Consider the following 20377-nt stretch of genomic DNA (forward strand, 5'->3'; position numbering starts at 1 on the left):
TCCGGCAGTTGGCTCCGCGCCGCTCAAGGTCCCGGTCCCGTGAGAGGTCGGGGGACCGGCCGCGGAGCCATCACCATCGTCATCTGAATCGAAGTCTTCGCATTCGGTGTCAGGTAAGACTAAGCACAAGAAGTCGAAGAAGCGGCATCACTCGACGACTTCCCATCGTGCGACATGGATGAGGGTGCGGGTGGTGCCTCGCCCCCAGGCTGCCCTCAATGCAAGTCCAGTCCGACAGATCCCCAAAGAGAGGCATATCGCGGCGCAGGATACACGACCCTCCGGAGTCCAGGCAGCCAACACCGATGCAACGCAGCATCAGGCACTCGCCAGCCGGCCCCATTCTCGAGTGGTGGTCATTCAAAAACAGCAATCAGTAAGCCTCCTCCACACCGGATATGCCTTGAGAGGAAGGGGGCTCTGGTCCTGTGGGGCCGGGTGGCCATAGGCACTGGATGTGACGCCCTCTCTGTTTGCGCTGCTCATCAGGGATCAAGTGCAGGGACTGTCATAGCAGGAGGCCTCACTGTCGGCTCCGCTCCCCGAATGGGCCTCACGGCCAATTGCACTAGCAATGCCTAAGATACGAAACATAAGATCTTGGTAACTCGTAATTCATATATCAAGTCACATTGTAGGTCATTCCTGGAAAAGAAGTCTTAAACTATATCCTTTAGACAGGTAATCCTCACAGCCAGGGCTGTGAAGTAGGGGAGCTCCTTTATCCAAAATCCTGAGTAGGATCCCACTACAGACCACAGGCTCTATGGGTCCTTGGACAATCTCTTCGACTAAAGCAATCTCCCTTTGTTATTCTCCTTTGACCGGGAGACTCTTTAACACTTTTCTTAGCTGTCCTGCTAAAATCACAGGACGAACAGGACCGGGCATCAATAGTTGAAATCATACTATTGATAGGATCACATCTCACCAATATGAAGTTGCATGGACTGCAATGACTCCCAGTGAGAGCCAAATCTAAGCTATGGCATTGTGTAGATTGCTTAAGGCAGTGCATGGTGGAGCCGCACACAAATTAACGTGTATGCTGTTAGAAACCTTGGGCCCAAGGGAAAGTAATTTTGAAGGTGGCAAATGTTTAAAAACCTATATGCTGGAGGAAGATCAGTTGCTTCCATGTATCAAAACTGAGTCATGCTCTACCAGAGACTGTTGCTAACACCGATCATCATCTGTCCTTTGAGAAAGGGTAGAAACTATTTTATTTATAAAACAAAAGAAGCTGCTAGGATTTCCAGGCGCATGGATGCATTCACTGGATCTTTAGTGCTATGCACATACTGAATAGATTGGACAGGATCTATATTTCAGACACCCGGATAGGCCAATTATGGTTCCGGGGCTATAAGACCTAGGTTTATGGTGACCTTTTTGTAGAATACAGTTTACATCACAGTGAGGACCTGCACTGTGCAGCTGGAGGAACATCATAACTACGATTCAAATAAACGGATGCACTATGAAATAAAATACAAAGATGGTGTGATAAACCCAAGGATCTGCTGTATAAACCACACTGGATGGGAGCTGAACACCATACTAAAGCTTTAAATACGGGTAGAGGACGTAATAGCGTACAGCACCCAGAGGAAAAATAATCGTGTTTTTTATCTAGCTCTAAATACCTTATTTCTGCTATTTGTATGTACTGTAACTAGTAGATGGTGCCAATGCACAATTTAAACTTCCATTACCTGCCTTGGGTGTATAGAAGGCTGGGTCTGCATTGCTACAGTTCAAACTTGTGATCTTCGGATTGCTTCATTTGTCGTCTGTAAACACACTCAGCTCACCAAGCCATCCTCTCAAGCCAACGGCTCTGTAAATGAGCTCTCAAATATTACAACTGGCTCATAATTCTCATCTTCAAGGGTATCTAATGGATTGAAACAAAATTGTCCCATTCTAAATATACTTTTGGGAAAATAAAATCTGTCTCTAATTAAGACAGTTTATAGCATACTTTGCTATCATATTGGCTCACTATATCACTTTGACACCCTAAGGCCATTTCTAAGCGCTGACAGCAGCGCAGTAAATGTCACGCTAGTGCATGGCCAGTCACTGAATTTGGGCATCTGGTCAGGAATGAGGAAGCAGGAGAAGGAGAGGAGCAAAAGTGGGAAGAAAGTAGAAATCCGGATGGTGAGGTGTGATAGAGGTATTGAGCCAAATTTAGCATTCAGAATCATGATGGACTTAATCAGACTAGCCCTCGCTACCACTCTAGGTTGTGATGCTGTCCTTCCTAATCACTCTGACCTGCCGACTTAAAGGTCAAAAGAAATTTGGAGGTGGTGATCTCAGTGGGGGTGCTGAGTATATCAGTGGGTGCATGGTCTTCTGAAAGCACTGAGGAATCCACATTGGCAATGGGGCTATCCATGAGGAGCTGAAGACCAGACCCTGACTCTCACCAGATCTAGGCTGGTCTGAACTATACATTATTTGAGAGCTCACCTGGTTGACTTTCTTGAGAGGCCCTCTTATCTCACCCCGAAGTTGACTTGGGCTTGCCTTTGAGAGGGCTGGCGGTTGCAAAGCCGAGAATCTTGCTATTTTCACTTTAGGCTATCTGTGGCTATCTCCTGGAGATGTATTTGAAGACCTAGAATTTTGAGGACTGGTGGTACAGCTATGTTAGCCTTGCTTTCAAAAACATGTGCCCTATAAGGAGCATACCGTACACCCAATTCACCCCATGTCTGGATCCCTTGTCCACCACCTTTGTCACCTCAGCTCCCACTTACCTGGTGCTATGGCATCTCCTTGCATACCCTGAAGACTCTCATTGTCCTGGGCCTGTCTCTTTTGTCTTGACCTGTGGACCCCTGAAGAAATAGGAACAGAGCTACCCAGAGCAGAGCGGCATTGGAGACTGTTTCCCAAGAGGAATTTGTGGATTAGGACAAGAAATCAGTTTTGGAATGATTTTTTTTTTATCCTTTACAGGATCGTTTCATGTTAAATGCTTAACAGGGCAGAGTGAGAATAGAGGACCTGCGTACATTTGCTAGGGTACTGCTGGAGGGAGATGAGCAACAGGTACAGTTCTTTCCGGAGTATGTTTGTGAATGACCCTTAGGAGTGGTATACAGCACGAAAGGCTAGTCTACAGAAGCGTTCCCATGGCTAAAGAGCCAGCCTAAGTAAATGCTCGGACTTAAGAGCGAACAGTGCTTTCGATGCAGCAGTAGATTTCGCAGGAGCATTATAGGGAACAAGGTCATTTAACACAGGAATGAGCTATATAGAGAAGAGAAGGGCTTTTACCACAGGGCTAGATCCTACAGGAGTGTAGATATAACAAGGGCACTAAATGCAGGATTACAATATTTGTGAGGAGGGTGAACAAGGGTGTTGACTGCATTCCTCATTACACTGTATGTTATGTTTGTTGCTTATATAACGCTTTATGCCACCTTAAAGACGGGACTACTTACTGAGAAGGGCAGGAGAGATGTAAAGGAGAAATTGGAATAGTTGGGAACAATAGAGAAGGTATGAGGAAAGAGCCTTTTTAACGAATTTTATGAATATTCTAAGTATGCTTGTATCTCACAGGCTTGAATGGTGGATAGGTAAGCTTGGGCATTTGGTTGTGAAGGAGGGAACAGGGGAGGAAAGGAGAGTGTATGAGAGCAAATGAGAGCAGGGAAGGAGGTAGACATCTGTTAGGAAAAACTGAGATCTCAGGTCTGTTTGAGAGTTAGAAACCATTGGCACTCGCATCGCCTAAAGAGGGGGGGGGGCTGGGGTGGGTTTCCAGAGCTGGAGATGGCACCTTCTTTCAGGCTCGCATTCTCATGACTGATCTACAAGGATTTGTGTCAGACAAGGGTTTCAGTTTGCTAATGGGATGCATAAAGGACCCTCTGGACAGCACGTTTCCATTTTATTTTTCGGCTATTCTGGATAAATGGCAGATAAATGTATTTGCAAGACCTGAAACGTATTACCAGTGAGCTCGTGGCGTTGATTTTCTTCCAACGTCTGTTGTTTACTAGAAACTATGGCGCATATGTTTCTGTTTAAAGTTGCTTTAATTCAGATATTTATGGAAGGTTTTAAGAGAAAGTATTTTCCTGCCAGAATGTCTCTTGCTACTTTATAGAACACATGGTTAGCAAAATTGATGATGTAATGGCTCCTTTTAATTATGCTTGTTGTGCTTTAAATCTTATTTGAATGCAGCTTTTATTGTGGTAAAAATGTCAGTTATAAAGAAAATTGGGATTCTTTCCTTTGATGTACATTTAACTATTCCTCATAAGACTAGCATTGTTCTTAAAAAGAGTCTGGTTTCCTTTCAAACTTTGTTAGTTTTTGTTTTAAATTATAATGTTCTTTTTTGAGTCTTTTTTTCTGAAGTTGTGAGATCCCAGAGACCTCATATGTAATACCATTAGTTTTCAAGATATTTTTTAGGCATTACATTGACAGAAGTAAAGTATAGGTAAGTAAGATATTGGCAGATCATATGGATTGCATCTTGGATCAGGCTTTACTATCAAAAGACCGAACCAAAGATCTCTACTCTAAAGTAGATTGTACAATTGCAGTATTCTGGGCAAAAGCGTCTAGATAATATGTGCAAAGATCTGATGTTCTGTGTGCGTTATTGGATTGGTACTCCGCTCCGGTAGACTCGTATAGGAAAATGTGTTTTAAAAAGCTTGCATAATGGCCAAATTGATCATTTGCTAAGTTCTAAAGGATTTGTTTGTTTTGTACTCTGTTTAAGAAGTTTTTTGAATTTGTGTGTGATCCAGTAATGGAGGCAAAAGTTACTTACCTGTGATATTTGATTTCTGGTGTTGGGTCTTGCTGGCCCTCGTGATTGTTTTGAAACGTCTCTTTTCTTGCTGTAAAAGGAAAGCCCAGATCTGAAGGCTTCTGAGACAACATAGATATTTGAATGTTTTGTCACTTATGATGAAGCTGCTAAAATATTTCTTAATACATAGTGTTCCAGAATACTACCTTCGCACGGGGCTGTCCTTTATGAAATTATATGTGCACGATATTGGTGCTGATAAATCATATTACTAGAGGGAATTCCTGAACCAGTTATCTTATGACGCATTATCGAAGATCTCCATCAACCAGCACACTTGTTGCAAACATTTCCCTCCACCATTCCTGTCCCCAGAGACCTAGATGAATAGTGCCCCTTAAAAATGATCAATAATAAATACATTTCTACATTTAGAATGTATATTCGCAGTATTCCCTGTCTGCCTTAGTGCCTCTGATCGTACCTTCCTGTATCTCTGCCTGCCTTATTGTCTACTGCTATACTTTAGTAAACTAACCATACCCTTCCTTACTAATAATAAACTCTCCTTCCGAGTAACCATTGCTTCCAATACTTAACTTTTTCTAACCTGTCTACTCATGTCACTCTCCTAAATCACGGATCCTCCTTCAGTGTAACCTCCCTTTGCAATCTCACAATATCTAACTTCATTCTCCTTATTTACTTATCCATTTTTTTCCATTTGTACGAACTCACTCTAATAATCACACCTAACTCTTACTTATTTAAACCCCTGATAGGAACTGGACAATATTATTTTAACCATTTCCATAGAGCAGAAAACTACCCCATTGACCAACACATTTACAGCAATAACTAATAACCACTGGGTTAATTACGGCCTTTGGGTTACGGAATGGAGTCTTTCCCACATAAAGTGCTTCATCCTCTCGTCAGGGGTGGCAATCGTTATATAAATGTAAATACTATGCAATACCCAAGTGTGGAGTCCTAAGCAGAGAGATGAGATTCTTGCCACGGTTTAGACTTTCTAAAATGGGTATTCCCTGGGATAGACACTCTGAGTGAGGCATCACTATACAGTGGGGCAAAACTCTGGGTACAGGGTTAGATTCTGCTTAGCCAGCGTTAGGGTTGTACTCTGACTGTTGTAAGTAGTGGGTCAAGAGTTGGTTAGAGCTCTCATTAAAGTTAGTTTGAGTGATGTGAGACCACGAGCCAGGTCTTGCAAAGGTCAGTAATCCAAGCACAGGTTGGGTAGTACACTTCCATGGCTGAAAGGCAGGAATAGTTTCTGGCCTGACCTTCAGGCTGGTGGAGTTGGAATCATGGGTGAGACATTGAGCTCCTTCTCAGGAAGAGAGCCCATTGAGGGGCGGGTGAGAATGTAGGATTGAGAATTTTTAATGTGGGTTTACCTTGCACAGTTTTAGGAGAACTTCGAGAGCTGCAAAATAGTGCATACAAATTGCTCTCCTGACACGTGCTAACACAGAATAGGCTGTGACGAGATGACGCGGAGCTCGGATTTCGGTCAACGCTTCACACTTTTCAGGATTGACTCTACAAAGCTCTTGTCTAGCCCAAAGTCGAAGAGTGTAAAATTAAGTCTTAAACTGCATTTCCCTGGTCACGGCTTGAAAACTTTGGTATTTGTAGAACGAACAGCTGCAGAGATGGGCGGGAGCTGGAGGGACCCTCTGGTCCTAAGATCCATCGCTGTAGCATATTCCCTCTGCCTGTCAGGACCCGCGGAAATGGCTTCTACTGGTCTTGGTAGTGGTGTGGGGCGGTACTGGCGTGTGCATGCTTCTATGCTTTTCTTATTTATATAATTTTTATTGAAGATGCACAGGGTATGCAATAGTAAGAAAATAATGGCACTACACCAACAGTATAAATGCATCTACAGGTAAATCAAACCTTTATCAAGAATACACCGAATCCCCCCCCCCCTAACCGCTCTTGTGTACCTCTCCCCAGTCAGTACATTAGTGTGTGTTTCTATGCTTGTTAGTACATTTGTGTAACTGTTTGAGATTAATGTCGTCAGTTTTGCAGTGTGACTACTTAAATTTGGCCCAGTTCATTTTGGAGTGGAGGTGGGGGATGGAGTGTGAAACCCAAGCATACTCTATATTGGAGTTTGTGAACCATTTAGCGTGTTATGGGGCTCGTGCAGCCTAGTGCGGGTGTTCAGTTGTACCTTTTATTGAGCTTGCTGCTGTCGGTCTTCCTGTGAGAATTTGTGTGCGTCTGTCTGTCTGCAGAGCCTGGAATTAATGTTAGCACTGTTGAGAATCCCTTTGCTCTTTTGCAAAGTATGTATTTTTCTGAGGGATTGTTGTTAGTGTGTCAGTCATTTCACTTACATGAAAGGATAGCCCCAATCTACTTTGCCAGAATACTCTACTCTCACCATCCTTACAAGCAGTAGTGTCTGGGTGCAGCAGCCCCGTAGATTACAATCATCAAAAGTCTGTGTATGTTGGCCTACTTGCAGGTTTCAATTACACACCACTAATTGCCTTTACCATGTTGTGCCACGTGATCAAGTTATTTTTCACTTTAATTCGTTATTGCCAGGTAGATTCTTAATGCTGATTGGCTAAACATGTTCATTCATCCCACGGTGACCTTTTCCTTGTGGGCTTGCAGACTGCAGTGGCAGCAGCATTCCACTCTAGAAACCAGCCTGCCACAATGGACGGAGATCTGTGACTCTGCTCTCTGATTGTGAACAAAAATATCAGATTGTTGAAAACTAGATCGCATTTGAGGAATGTGCATGTAATACACATTACCAGTATCGTGTGTACAGTGTGCATTCATACTGGGTTGACATTACACTTTTCTACTAGCTGCGCTGCCATGCTTTCCTCGCCTCGTGATCAGCTGTGAGATCCACAGGTCATGTTATTCCGCACGGAGGGTTGAAAGGGAACTTGAAACCCAGTGCATTTCATCAGGAGCTCTGCTTCGTAGCTTTGTAGAGTTGTGTGTGGTGGGATCTTTGTCCCGTTGATGGGGTAAAGTATTCTCTGAACTGAAGGGAAGAATGTCAACATTAGCTCTGATTTTCTGGCACTTGTATTTTGGAAAACCCACACTAATAAATCCTACACAAGTGGGTCCGACAGTTGATTGCTGTCTTTCTTTGGCCACGTTATTTTCTACGTTTGGTGTCTATTTTATTTATTGCTCTTTCTTTAACACCGCATCAGGGGTAGCAAGCGCTATATAAATGCAAACCTTTTTCCCTTTCTATCCCTCCACTACCCTTCTTAATCCAAATAACTGACTAACATATCCGCCACTCAAATTACTTTTATATTTCACTATACTATTTCACCCCTACTCCTTTATGGGTTCTGGAGAAGCGTGCCACTCGCCGAAAAAGCTCTTCGACGCCTCGACAAGGGTAGTTAGCGCTATATAAATAAAATACAAAATCTTTATTGAAGGCTTTTTCAGCATCTTTAATCAAGCAGCCTGAGTGTGGAAGGCTGTTTTTTTTTGTTGCTGTTTTTTTTTCACTGGTATTTCTTTTGGGAATCTATGAATGTCAGTCAGTGTGTATAATATCTGAATGTCTAACACTGCAATACTTGTGAACGTAATTACCTAGCTTGTGATGAGTTTCGCATTTTTAATAATTGCATCTCTTTTTTGTTTTTTCCCTAGGATGCTTTCATGCAGACTCTTTGATGGTGGCGAGGTGAGTACTGGGCTTGTGATTCGGTTTTCTAAATAAATTAAACGAGTCTCTGTGGATGTTTGAAATTTCCTGCCAATATGAAACATTTATGCGACCGAATCCTTGTTTCCCTTCCGTTGCTTTGCTGGACTGCTATTCTAGGTCACAGAAGTTACCTTTGAGTTTTGATTGTCTTTTCGTCACCTCTAAGAAATGGCGCCCATCCCTTCCCCAAGGGCACGCTGACATTCTGGTTTCTCGTCGCAGTGAGCTTTTGTACTGGTTTTCCCTCCTGATCAGCTCAAGAACAAAACACAAGGAAATCCTCTGTTGTGAGCCCCTGGAAGCCGCGCACTTTGTTTTTACTTACATGTGTTATATGGGGAACTCCCTTCCTGATTTGCAAGGGAAACGCTCTGTTCCCGGAAGAGCTGGGCTCACCGCTATTAGGGTGCGCTACAAACAGAATTGGTGAATCCATTTGTTTAGTTCTTTCGCTGTGGCAAACTGGTTTCTTTTTCAACCTGGAGGGATTTGTCTGTAGCCAAACAAGGATTGGGATGCTAATTTGACTGAAAGCATGATGTCAGGTTTTTATAACTTGCCAACCGCGCATAACTTTTAGCGGTCTGGAAGCGGAAGCCTCTTCTGGACCGTACCAAAATGGTATGGGCTTGAAGCCTGCCTATTGATTACCACTGGTTAAACGAATGAATCAATGAAATGTCTTATAAAGCACTGCTAATGCCCAGAGGTGTCTTGGCGCTATACGAAACATGGAAAGTGCAGTTAGGATTTTTTTGTTTTTGATTATTCTAGTATGGTTGATTTACAATTCCATGTGTTAAGCTGTTTTCAGTTCATACAGAAGATGATTCCATTGGTTAGGTCGAAGATTAGGTGTGCAAACGACATCTTGGGGACATTCAGAAAGCTTCCCTGTGAATGCATTCCCACTCATTGCTTACCATTGGCTTTGTGGTTTGTAACACACATTAGCTTGCTTTCTATTTACTGGCTCTATTTGTTTTTTTAAGCTGCCCAGCTTGAGTTCGTCCCTCCGCATTGCTGAAACCCTATGTACAGTATTTTTTCACCAGTGCTCTATTTCTGTAAACAGACCTTTAAATCATGTTCTCATCTTCTCTCATTTGCTGTGCATTCAAAGACTGAGGTCAAATATCAGGCTCTTCTTCCAGGGAGCTTAGTGTTTAGTTTTATTTTTCTGACTTTAATGTGAGAGGATTTATGTGACAATCATGCTGGCTACTGAGGGTGTGCTAAAGGAAGGCTGTGCAATGTTTTTTTTCTAGTACACAACATTTAAATGCCTGTAAATGAACGGTGAAGATATTTTAGAAAATATCAGAATTAGAAAAGCAAAAATGAATCATTTATTGGTAATTCTGAAGTGTGATGTAAACAAATATTTTAATATGATCAAAACAATACACTAGGTAATGACATTTCCACACATATCGTTTGTGCGCAGTATAAGTTTATCAGTAAAACTGTATGTTTGTGCAAATGTAATACTCATTTCAAGTGAAGATGTTTTGTCTGTAATGGCAGTGTTCCACCACATTCTTTACTCTACCCCACTCCACTCTCCTGGAGTCTACTCGCAGCACTCCACCCTGTGTCATTGCATTCTACTCTACACCACTCCACTCTATGCTACTTCACAGTACGGCTCTCTACTCTACACCATTCTACTGTGTGTCAGTGAACTCAACCTCACACCACTCTACTCTGCAGCATTGTACTGTATGCCACTTCACACCACGCATCTCTACTTTACACCACTTAATGCCAATGCACTCTATAACACACAACCTTACTATGCACCACGGCACTCTATAGCACACCACCCAGTGGCACTCGACCCTACAGCACTGCAGTCTGTTCTGCAGCACTGCACTCTACACTCCACTGTGCACCGCTCCACACTAAAACAATTCTAATTTCTAATTTAAAATATTTCTAGAGCGCAGCGTACACCTTGCGGTTTCTTGGTGCTAGGGGGTTCGGCAACTGAGGGAGAAAGACCAGAGAAAGAGATAAGAGGAGATTTTAAGAGAGTTTAAGTGGGGAAGGCCTGGCTGAAGAGGAACGTTTTCAGATCTCTACGAAAGGGGAGATACTGAGTGGCCGAGCGGAGGTGGTCAGGGAGTGAGTTCCAGAATGTGGGAGCCAGGGTGGAGAAGTTGGCCCCGCCCCACTTTTTACGTGTGAAACGAGGGATCTGGAGAAGGGACTTGGAGGAAGACCGAAGTTCTCTTGCAGGTACATAAGGATTGATTAATGAAGAGATGAAAGCGGGGGCAGTGCCCTGGCGGGCCTGGAAGACCATGCAGCCGATCTTAAAGAGGGAACGTTCTTTTACAGGGAGCCAATGAAGCTCCCTGAGAAGGGGGGTGGAATGGTGATAACGAGGGAGGCCGTATACCAGCCGGGCTGCTTGGTTCTGGATAGTCTGGAGTCTACGCAAGCTGTACGTGGGGATGCCATGGTACAGAGCGTTTGCGTAGTCCAGTCGCGATATCACTAGTGCGGCCATGATGATCTTAAGTGCCTGGGGGGAAAAGAAGCGGGAAACAGTGCGGATAGTGCGGAGAGTGAGGAAGCAGGAGGATACCACGGAACTAATTTGTGAATGGAGGGTGAGCTGGTTGTTTATTTTGACGCCAAGTGTTTTGACCGTGGTGGAGGGGGTCGGTGCGGGACCAAGAGAGGGGGGCCAGAAGAGAGAGTTCCAGGGGCTGGATGAACCACCAGTGAGAACCAGCTCGGTTTTATCCGGGTTCAGCTTAAGGTGGTTGTGGTTCATCCAGTCCCTGATGAATGTCATAGTTGACTGGAAGTTAGAGACAGAGAAAGGAGAAGGGGACAGATCAAAGATGAGCTGGAGGGCATCCGCGTAATTATAAACGGTGACCTCCAGCTGCTGGAGTGCGAAGATGAGAGGAAAGATATAAAGATTGAAAAGTAGGGGGGAGAGAGAGGATCCCTGGGGAACACCGCAGGTGACAGGGAGAGGAGTGGCCGTGAAGTCGCCTAGCCGGACCGCCTGAGTGCGGTCCCTCAGAAAGGAGGAGAGCCAGACCAGAGCTGATCCCCCGATGCCGGCCGCCTTGACACGGGTAAGTAAGATGGTATGGTCCACCGTGTCAAAGGCGGCGGAGAGATCAAGGAGGACCAGTGCCTGGTGTTTGTTCTCGTCCATGCCCTTTCTGAGTTTGTCTAATACTGAGACCACGACTGATTCGGTCGAATGCCTGGGACGGAACCCGGCTTGGCGGGATGCCAGTCCCCCATTTGCCTCAACATGGGCGCTAAGTGCCGCGGTGACGTGGCGTTCCATCACCTTGCCCAGAAAGGGTAACAGGGAGATGGGGCGGTAGTTGGCCGAGATGGAAGGGTCAGCGCCAGGTTTTTTCAGGATGGGCACTATGGTAGCTGCCTTTAGCGCAGAGGGCACTACGCCCTGTGCCAGGGAGCTGTTGAGGAAGGCAATGGGGGCATTCAGGGCAGCCGGAGTAAATTTGCTGCAGGACTCGTGCCGGGCAGACGTCCGCAGGAGACCCCGACTTCACTTTGGGGAGTATCGCCAGAAAAGAGTCCTGAGTGAGGGGGGGAATGGAGGTAAAAGTGCATTGAACGGGAGGGGGGGAGGGATCGACGAAGGCAGACGAAGGTGGTGGGATGTTGGTCTTGATGGTAGCTATTTTGTCTAAGAAGTAGGTGTTAAGTTGGTCGCAGAGAGGCTGGGAGGGAGGGATATGGGGTGAGGTTCGGTCTGAGAATGCCAGGTCATTCACTATGCCGAAGATTTCCCTGGGTTTGTTTTCTGCAGAAGTTATTTTTGACGAAAAGTAGGTGGTTTTTGCAGCCAGGATTGCTGTTTTGTATTTGGCCAGTGCTGATAAAAAGTGGGTTTTTGATAAGGGACTGTAATTTTTCCTCCATTGCCTCTCCGCCCGTCGGGCGCTCAGTTTCAGATCTTTTAGGTGGTCATTGAACCATCTATTGGAGTCCTTTGGTCGGCGGATGGAAATGCGGCGTAGGGGCACCACTGAGTCGCAGCCTCCAGCCAGCCAGGTGTTGATGGCCTTGGCTTGAGAGGCAGATGGTAAGCCAGCAAGAGTAGGGGTGGAGTTGCGGAGCAGGGTGGTCAAGGAGGGATAATCCAGTCTATTCCAGTTCCGCACCCAGGTGTTTTTGGCGTGCGGAGTTTTAGGCAGCAGGTTGCGGAGAATGGAGAAGGAGATGAGGGCATGGTCGGACCATGGGCACGGCGAGACAGCAGCCGAGGCCACAGGGAGGTTGAGGGACCAGACCTGGTCCAGTGTGTGCCCATGGGAATGAGTGGGGACGGATATGTGTGACACGAAATTGAGGGACGAAAGGCAATCTGTGAATTATTTTGAGGCTGAGCACTCATGTGGGTCTGAGGGCCAGTAATTGAAGTCCCCTAGCACCAAGACCGAGGCGTGGTTGACCACCAAGTTGGCCAACAGGTCTTGAAATGCCGGCAAGAGCGAGGGCTGAGGAGGGCGGTACATTAAGAGGCAAGTGATGGGGGGGGAAGATGAAAGAGAGCGGACTACCAGGAAGTCAGCAGGGGGAATGGGGGAAAAGGGAAGTGATTGAAAGTTCAACTCCGACCGAGCGATTAGGGCGACCCCACCGCCAGCCTTGCCTGCTGACCGGTCGGCTCGCAGGGCCACATAGGAGGGGGGTAGGGTGGCCAGGAGAACAGGGAGGGAAGTATCACAGTACCAGGTTTCGGTCAGGAGCAGTAGGTCAGGTTTCTCTGATTCGAGTAAGACGAACAGCTCGTGGTGGTGCTTGACCGCTGACCTGGTGTTGAGTAGGAAGACAGACAATGCCGGAGTGCGGGGGGGGGGGGGGGTCAAGGGGAGGGGGGCAGGGTGACGGGGGAGCGTGCAGCGGGGGATAGGGTGCTGTGGGGGAAGAAGGAGCAGGGCCTAGTGAGGAGATCAATCTTCGGATGGGATCCGGAAGTGGCCAATGGCCTTGGAGGGCAATAAGATCCTTGGAAGAGTAGGACGTAGTTTTGGCATGGAGTCGTGCCCCTAGCCCCGTCCGGCCGCGGACGGGCGCAGACGGGCTTGCCTTCGGCGCGCAAACGGCGCTCCCGCTGCGCTCGTCCGCTGCGCGTCCTGCCCAGGCACATGATTTATGCAGGAGAGTCAGGGCGTTGAGGGGGTGTGGCCAGCAGAGGGGGCGTGTCTCGGGACGCGCCTCGCCCTCGAGAAATGGCGATGAAGATGGGGGGTGTCGTTGCAGCGATTCCGCTGTTCAGAGTGCCGAGAGTGCAGTAAGTAAGTGAAAATTAAGAACACAGTATCACAAAGTTTTTAAAATCAGATCTTAGCGCTCCCGGCTTTCCGCCTCAGGAGACCGATGTAAGTGCGCCGCAGAGTGACTGGGCGCGTTATTTATATGCCTGGTAGGGGGCGTGGCCAGCAGAGGGGGCGTGTCTCGGGATGCGCCTCGCCCTCGAGAAATGGCGATGAAGATGGGGGGTGTCGTTGCAGCGATTCCGCTGTTCAGAGTGCCGAGAGTGCAGTAAGTAAGTGAAAATTAAGAAAACAGTATCACAAAGTTTTTAAAATCAGATCTTAGCGCTCCCGGCTTTCCGCCTCAGGAGACCGATGCAAGTGCGCCGCAGAGTGACTGGGCGCGTTATTTATACGCCTGGTAGGGGGCGTGGCCAGCAGAGGGGGCGTGTCTCGGGACGCGCCTCGCCCTCGAGAAATGGCAATGAAGATGGGGGGTGTCGTTGCAGCGATTCCGCTGTTCAGAGTGCCAAGAGTGCAGTAAGTAAGTGAAAATTAAGAACACAGTATCACAAAGTTTTTAAAATCAGATCTTAGCGCTCCCGGCTTTCCGCCTCAGGAGACCGATGTAAGTGCGCCGCAGAGTGACTGGGCGCGTTATTTATACGCCTGGTAGGGGGCGTGGCCAGCAGAGGCGGCGTGTCTCGGGACGCGCCTCGCCCTCGAGAAATGGCGATGAAGATGGGGGGTGTCGTTGCAGCGATTCCGCTGTTCAGAGTGCCAAGAGTGCAGTAAGTAAGTGAAAATTAAGAACACAGTATCACAAAGTTTTTAAAATCAGATCTTAGCGCTCCCGGCTTTCCGCCTCAGGAGACCGATGTAAGTGCGCTGCAGAGTGACTGGGCGCGTTATTTATACGCCTGGTAGGGGGCGTGGCCAGCAGAGGGGGCGTGTCTCGGGACGCGCCTCGCCCTCGAGAAATGGCGATGAAGATGGGGGATGTCGTTGCAGCGATTCCGCTGTTCAGAATGCCGAGAGTGCAGTAAGTAAGTGAAAATTAAGAACACAGTATCACAAAGTTTTTAAAATCAGATCTTAGCGCTCCCGGCTTTCCGCCTCAGGAGACCGATGTAAGTGCGCCGCAGAGTGACTGGGCGCGTTATTTATACGCCTGGTAGGGGGCGTGGCCAGCAGAGGGGGCGTGTCTCGGGACGCGCCTCGCCCTCGAGAAATGGCGATGAAGATGGGGGGTGTCGTTGCAGCGATTCCGCTGTTCAGAGTGCCAAGAGTGCAGTAAGTAAGTGAAAATTAAGAACACAGTATCACAAAGTTTTTAAAATCAGATCTCAGCGCTCCCGGCTTTCCGCCTCAGGAGACCGATGTAAGTGCGCCGCAGAGTGACTGGGCGCGTTATTTATACGCCTGGTAGGGGGCGTGGCCAGCAGAGGGGGCGTGTCTCGGGACGCGCCTCGCCCTCGAGAAATGGCGATGAAGATGGGGGGTGTCGTTGCAGCGATTCCGCTGTTCAGAGTGCCAAGAGTGCAGTAAGTAAGTGAAAATTAAGAACACAGTATCACAAAGTTTTTGAAATCAGATCTTAGCGCTCCCGGCTTTCCGCCTCAGGAGACCGATGTAAGTGCGCCGCAGAGTGACTGGGCGCGTTATTTATACGCCTGGTAGGGGGCGTGGCCAGCAGAGGGGGCGTGTCTCGGGACGCGCCTCGCCCTCGAGAAATGGCGAAGACGGGGGGTGTCGTTGCAGCGATTCCGCTGTTCAGAGTGCCAAGAGTGCAGTAAGTAAGTGAAAATTAAGAACACAGTATCACAAAGTTTTTAAAATCAGATCTTAGCGCTCCCAGCTTTCCGCCTCAGGAGACCGATGTAAGTGCGCCGCAGAGTGACTGGGCGCGTTATTTATACGCCTGGTAGGGGGCGTGGCCAGCAGAGGGGGCGTGTCTCGGGACGCGCCTCGCCCTCGAGAAATGGCGATGAAGATAGGGGGTGTCGTTGCAGCGATTCCACTGTTCAGAGTGCCAAGAGTGCAGTAAGTAAGTGAAAATTAAGAACACAGTATCACAAAGTTTTTTAAATCAGATCTTAGCGCTCCCGGCTTTCCGCCTCAGGAGACAATCTACTCTATGTCCCTGCACTCTGCGCCAATCTACTCTGCACCACTTCACACCACTAAACTCTACTACACTTTAGTGCACTGCACACAACGCTACTCTATTGCACTCTGCACCACTGAACTCTACACCATTCTATTCTACTCTATGCCACTGCTCTCTGCACCACTCTACACTACTCACTCCAGTGTACTCTACGCTCATCGGGGGAAGGCAGAATGATTGGTAGGTTATGGCGCAACACACTGTCATGGTCCATAAACTTTTTGCCGAAGCACTGTCTTGGTTCTCTGCTTGAATCCAAGATGCACATTATTCCTATTTGAAGGGTTGGATGTTGAGAACCTATCTTTAGTCAATTGATAAGCAGGTACCTATGTGACTCACCTCCATTATAGATTTTCCCTGTGGTAATTATTGACTACCACACAACATATAACCTCTGCGTAACCCAGACTAAGGGTAGGGATTCTCACTTTCTTCGGTTCGGATGAAACGCCATGGATTCCTCCTGGAACACTGAGGCGTGAAACATGTTGACCCATACACATTGGTAGATTGCGAACTTCTCGTAATGGAGAAAGGCAATCTACACACACGTTTTATCCCTACCCAGAAGACCCCGGATTAAATATAACTTTGTGGTACCCCATAGGTAGTTTTAATTCACTTCCTCACTTATTTACCACACACCCTCACTCACTATCACAGCTTGGTTCTACTCAAAAGATCTCTGTTAAAGATCCCTCTTGTGGAGCCCATGGGGCATTGCAATGTGGACCCCACGAGGAACTAAGCCGGATGAGGAAGCAGGACACCTTCACAGGTGTGCGAGGGCATCACTTCCTAATAAGGAAGACCCCCCTTATCACATAATCAATCTTGGATACAGCACCACAGGAAGAGTTACCCTTTATTACTGTCATAATTGATCTTAGGAGCAAAAGTTCTGGACCTTTGTATCCCCTCCTTATTGATATTTATATAATCCTATTGGAACATTTCACCCTCTGGGAATAAGATGTTCTGAATTAAACAGGGCAAAATCAGGAGGCCTACATTTGCTTTCTAGTGGCCCTCGGCCATTCTGTTGTCTTCATTGGAGCTTCCAGTTTCTAACACAGTAGTCCTTAACTCCTGTCCGATCGAACAAGCTGTTACCTGCTCCTTCTGCTCTGTGCTTGAGAGATGGCTGAAAGAGAGGTGCAGTACATATGTCCATATTTGTTTTTCAAAATGATCAAAGGTTTACCTTTTTTTTTTTTATTGGGCATTTGAACGAAATTGTAGTGGATGTTCTAGTCAGTCTTCCCCTAGAACCTATGGCTGCTCTTAAAGGCTCAGCCATAGGCTGAATACAGATGCAGTTCAATCAACTAGCAGGTCCTTAATCACATCTTTCAATGCAAATGTCAGACTGGCTTCAGCACTTTTTAAAAAACACTCCTAGTGTCCGCTCAGGTTTCTGGATTGCAAAAGTGTGAAGCTGTATGGTGCAAGAGCCGCCAACCTTTGTTTTCCAGTATAATTTAAAGTACCAGCTGGGTGTTGAGTATTGAAAATTGCAGCCATTTTATGGAAAATTGCTTAGTGAGGTAAAAATGCTCTGCTGACCTCTTGATTTGGTCACAAGGCTGAATCCTGGCAAAGCCATGCAGCCGTCATCCAGGTCGGCAAATCGCAGAAATTTGAAATTGGTTTATAGTAATACGTTATATTTGACACAAATGGCAGACGTGTGGTATGACGCGCTAATGTAAAATAATTCTTTAATACTTTTTTGTACCCTAGGCTATAATTGTGGAGGATCTTTGGCTGCTTTACTTTTGTGCTAGGCAGATGGGTTTTAGATTTTTTTGGGAACAGGTTGATTATTCGTTTTGTTGTAGATATCGGCAACAAGTGTATTCTACAAGTGTGGTACATCCACATTTAGAGCAGCATCATGTTTAGGTCTTACTTGACAGTGCAGCTGTCTCCAGACCTTATGTGATCACCATACAAAAGAGCTTTAAAGAGCAATACTGAGAGAAGGACTAGGGCTGTGCCCCTAGGTTTGTTTTCCTTTCTACAAGCTTTTTGATTGTTAAAAAGGTGTGTGATTTCATTGAAAAAAGGCCTTGTTTTACCTTTTGGGATAACTTGGGCTCAAAACAATAGCTTGAAATGCTTTTAACAACATGACAGTGCAAAGAGCTTGGATGGTTCACTGGGAAAAGTTAGGTCACCTCACATAAGTCTGTTCTATTACTACGGAAAGTGACAACAAATGCAGTAGGCCAGCCTTACTTACTGTCAATAGTATATGTTGAAGCCAGTAAGTCATTAAGAGGGAATTATTATTTACCCGTTTTGTACATGTGCTAAGGGCTTTACATGTGTATTTTGTTACAAGGAATCTCACAGATTAAAATAGTAGGCAGGGTTATAGGTTGATTACACCCACTGGGAGGGGAAACGGGTAAAATATTTGCACTGTTAATCCTTGTGAGGCCCTGAGTGCAGGTGTAGTGTATTGCATTGCCAAATGTAGTTATGTACATGTTTGTAATTTCTGATAGATACATCTGCCAGTGGATTCCTCACCTTGTGAATATCCCCCTGCGTCAGCAGCATTCGGAAATTCATTTTGTAGCTTCGCGCCGACGTGGTCCGACGTCACAGAGGCACGGCATCGTGTGCGACTCCGCTGACGTCACCGACACCATAATAGGCCCACGCCGGCGTGATGATGATGACATCAGTTCCCTTTTTTCCGCGTTGTCGACGCTAACGGTTTTCTGGGATCGTACAGTTGCTTTATAGTAACTTTGTTACTTCGTGATTATTTTCACTGTATCTTCGTCTTCTGTCGAGATGTCTTCGAAGAAGGCTGGTTTTAAGGCTTGCGGGGAATGTGGCAAGACTATGTCCATAACTGACCCGCATGAATGCTGCGTCTGGTGTCTAAGCTCCGACTCTGACGTCGAAGATTGCCAATCGTGCAAGAAAATGACTCCGAAGGCCCTTCGGGAGAGAGAGACAAAGCTCCTCGTCGCGAAGCTTAAGAACAAAAAAATAAAAGAAGTCTTTGAAATCTCGGTCTCGACGTTCGAGGTAGAGGTCGAGATCGGAGTCGTCCTCTGCCCATGGTTCAAAGTCATCTAGGAAGAAGCATAAGAGAAGGGGTCATGAGTCACATCATCACTCAGGAAAGGACTCCAGTTCGCGACCGAAGTCGCAAGTGAGGCTTCTTCGAAAGGAAGTGGAGGTTTCCGCGTCGGAAGCTCAGGACACAGATGGTGAAGCTTCACGTCCGAATTCGCCAGGGTCTCCGAAGCAGCAAGCGAACCCTTCTCCGAATCAGTCTGATCCTTCTCGTTGGGCGGATGAAGGTGAGGTGGAGGAGGTTGGTGATGATGAGGTGAGAGTGCCAGCGGGTTCGTCGACCCCGGTGCCGCAGGTCGAGGAGGAGGTTGACGTTGTGACGACTCCGCCCACTCGAGAGCAACCAGGTGGACCGTATCCAGCCATCCCGGCACCTGGTCAGGATCCATCCCAGTTCCTGAATGCGATGTTTGGAGTTTACTCCAGGGCGATGTACCCCTCTGGTGCACCTGTTGGTCCCACGGGTCCTATGGCATTTAACGTGGGCGTTCCCTAGGCTTATGCTCCTGCGCCCTTCCTGCCTTTTATGCCGGCTCTTACACTGCAATGGCATTTTGGCTCGGAGTCGGTTCCGGATCAGTCAGCTTCCTTTACTAAGGAGAGGTCAAGGCGTGAAGCCCAGAGACTTCTGGAGGAAGAAAGGTATCAGTTTGCTGATGCTGAAGAAGGGGATTTACAGGATTCTGATGATCCTTTTGATGACCTGAGAGAGGCCAGTGGGCTTGAACTGTCCCCTGAGTGCGATTTGGCTTCTGTTTCGGATGTACCTTCCAAAGATGTGATGCCATATCATGTTGTTATTAAAAAGGCAGTAAGCTTATTGAATATCACTCTGCCCACTACGGAGTATAAGTCAAACCTTCTGACAGAGGTCCTACACTCGCCTTCTTCGGTCATTGAGCCAATGCTGCTGTTTAATGATGCTTTGGCTGAACCCATTTATGAGGTCTGGAAGAAGCCCTTGACAGCTCCAGCTGTTTCAAGGTCTGTGGCCAGGAGGTATAGGGTTGCGCCTGGTGACCCAGACTTTTTGTCAACACACCTTCTGCCTGAGAGTCTGGTTGTGCAGGCTGCCTGCTCGAAGAAGTCTATAGGGGCCTTTCCGCAGGTTCCTGGGGAAAAGGAGTCCAGAAAGCAAGACCGGGCGGCCAAGAAGGTTTTCTCTTCAGCCAGTATGGCGTTAAAATCTACCAACGCAACTTGTCTTATGGGACGGTACATCCATGCCTTGATGGATTCCGTAAAGCAGCTAGTGCCAAAAATTCCTGAGGTGGACAGAAAGGATTTTCAGGAAGTAATTG

The 20377-nt window shown here is 46.9% G+C and overlaps 1 protein-coding gene across 2 annotated transcripts in view; it reads left to right on the forward strand.

The window, feature by feature from the left end:
* The window catches only part of DAAM1 (dishevelled associated activator of morphogenesis 1), a 679460-nt gene that overhangs the window by 204106 nt on the left and 454977 nt on the right, over positions 1-20377 (forward strand). For both annotated transcript variants that reach the window (XM_086938202.1, XM_086938204.1), the window contains exon 3: positions 8486-8519. The gene's annotated coding sequence lies outside the window, so the exon portion shown is untranslated. The remainder of the gene's footprint in view (positions 1-8485; positions 8520-20377) is intronic.

This window comes from Lissotriton vulgaris, chromosome 9 (assembly GCF_964263255.1).
Source record: "Lissotriton vulgaris chromosome 9, aLisVul1.2, whole genome shotgun sequence".
NCBI lineage: Eukaryota > Metazoa > Chordata > Amphibia > Caudata > Salamandridae > Lissotriton > Lissotriton vulgaris.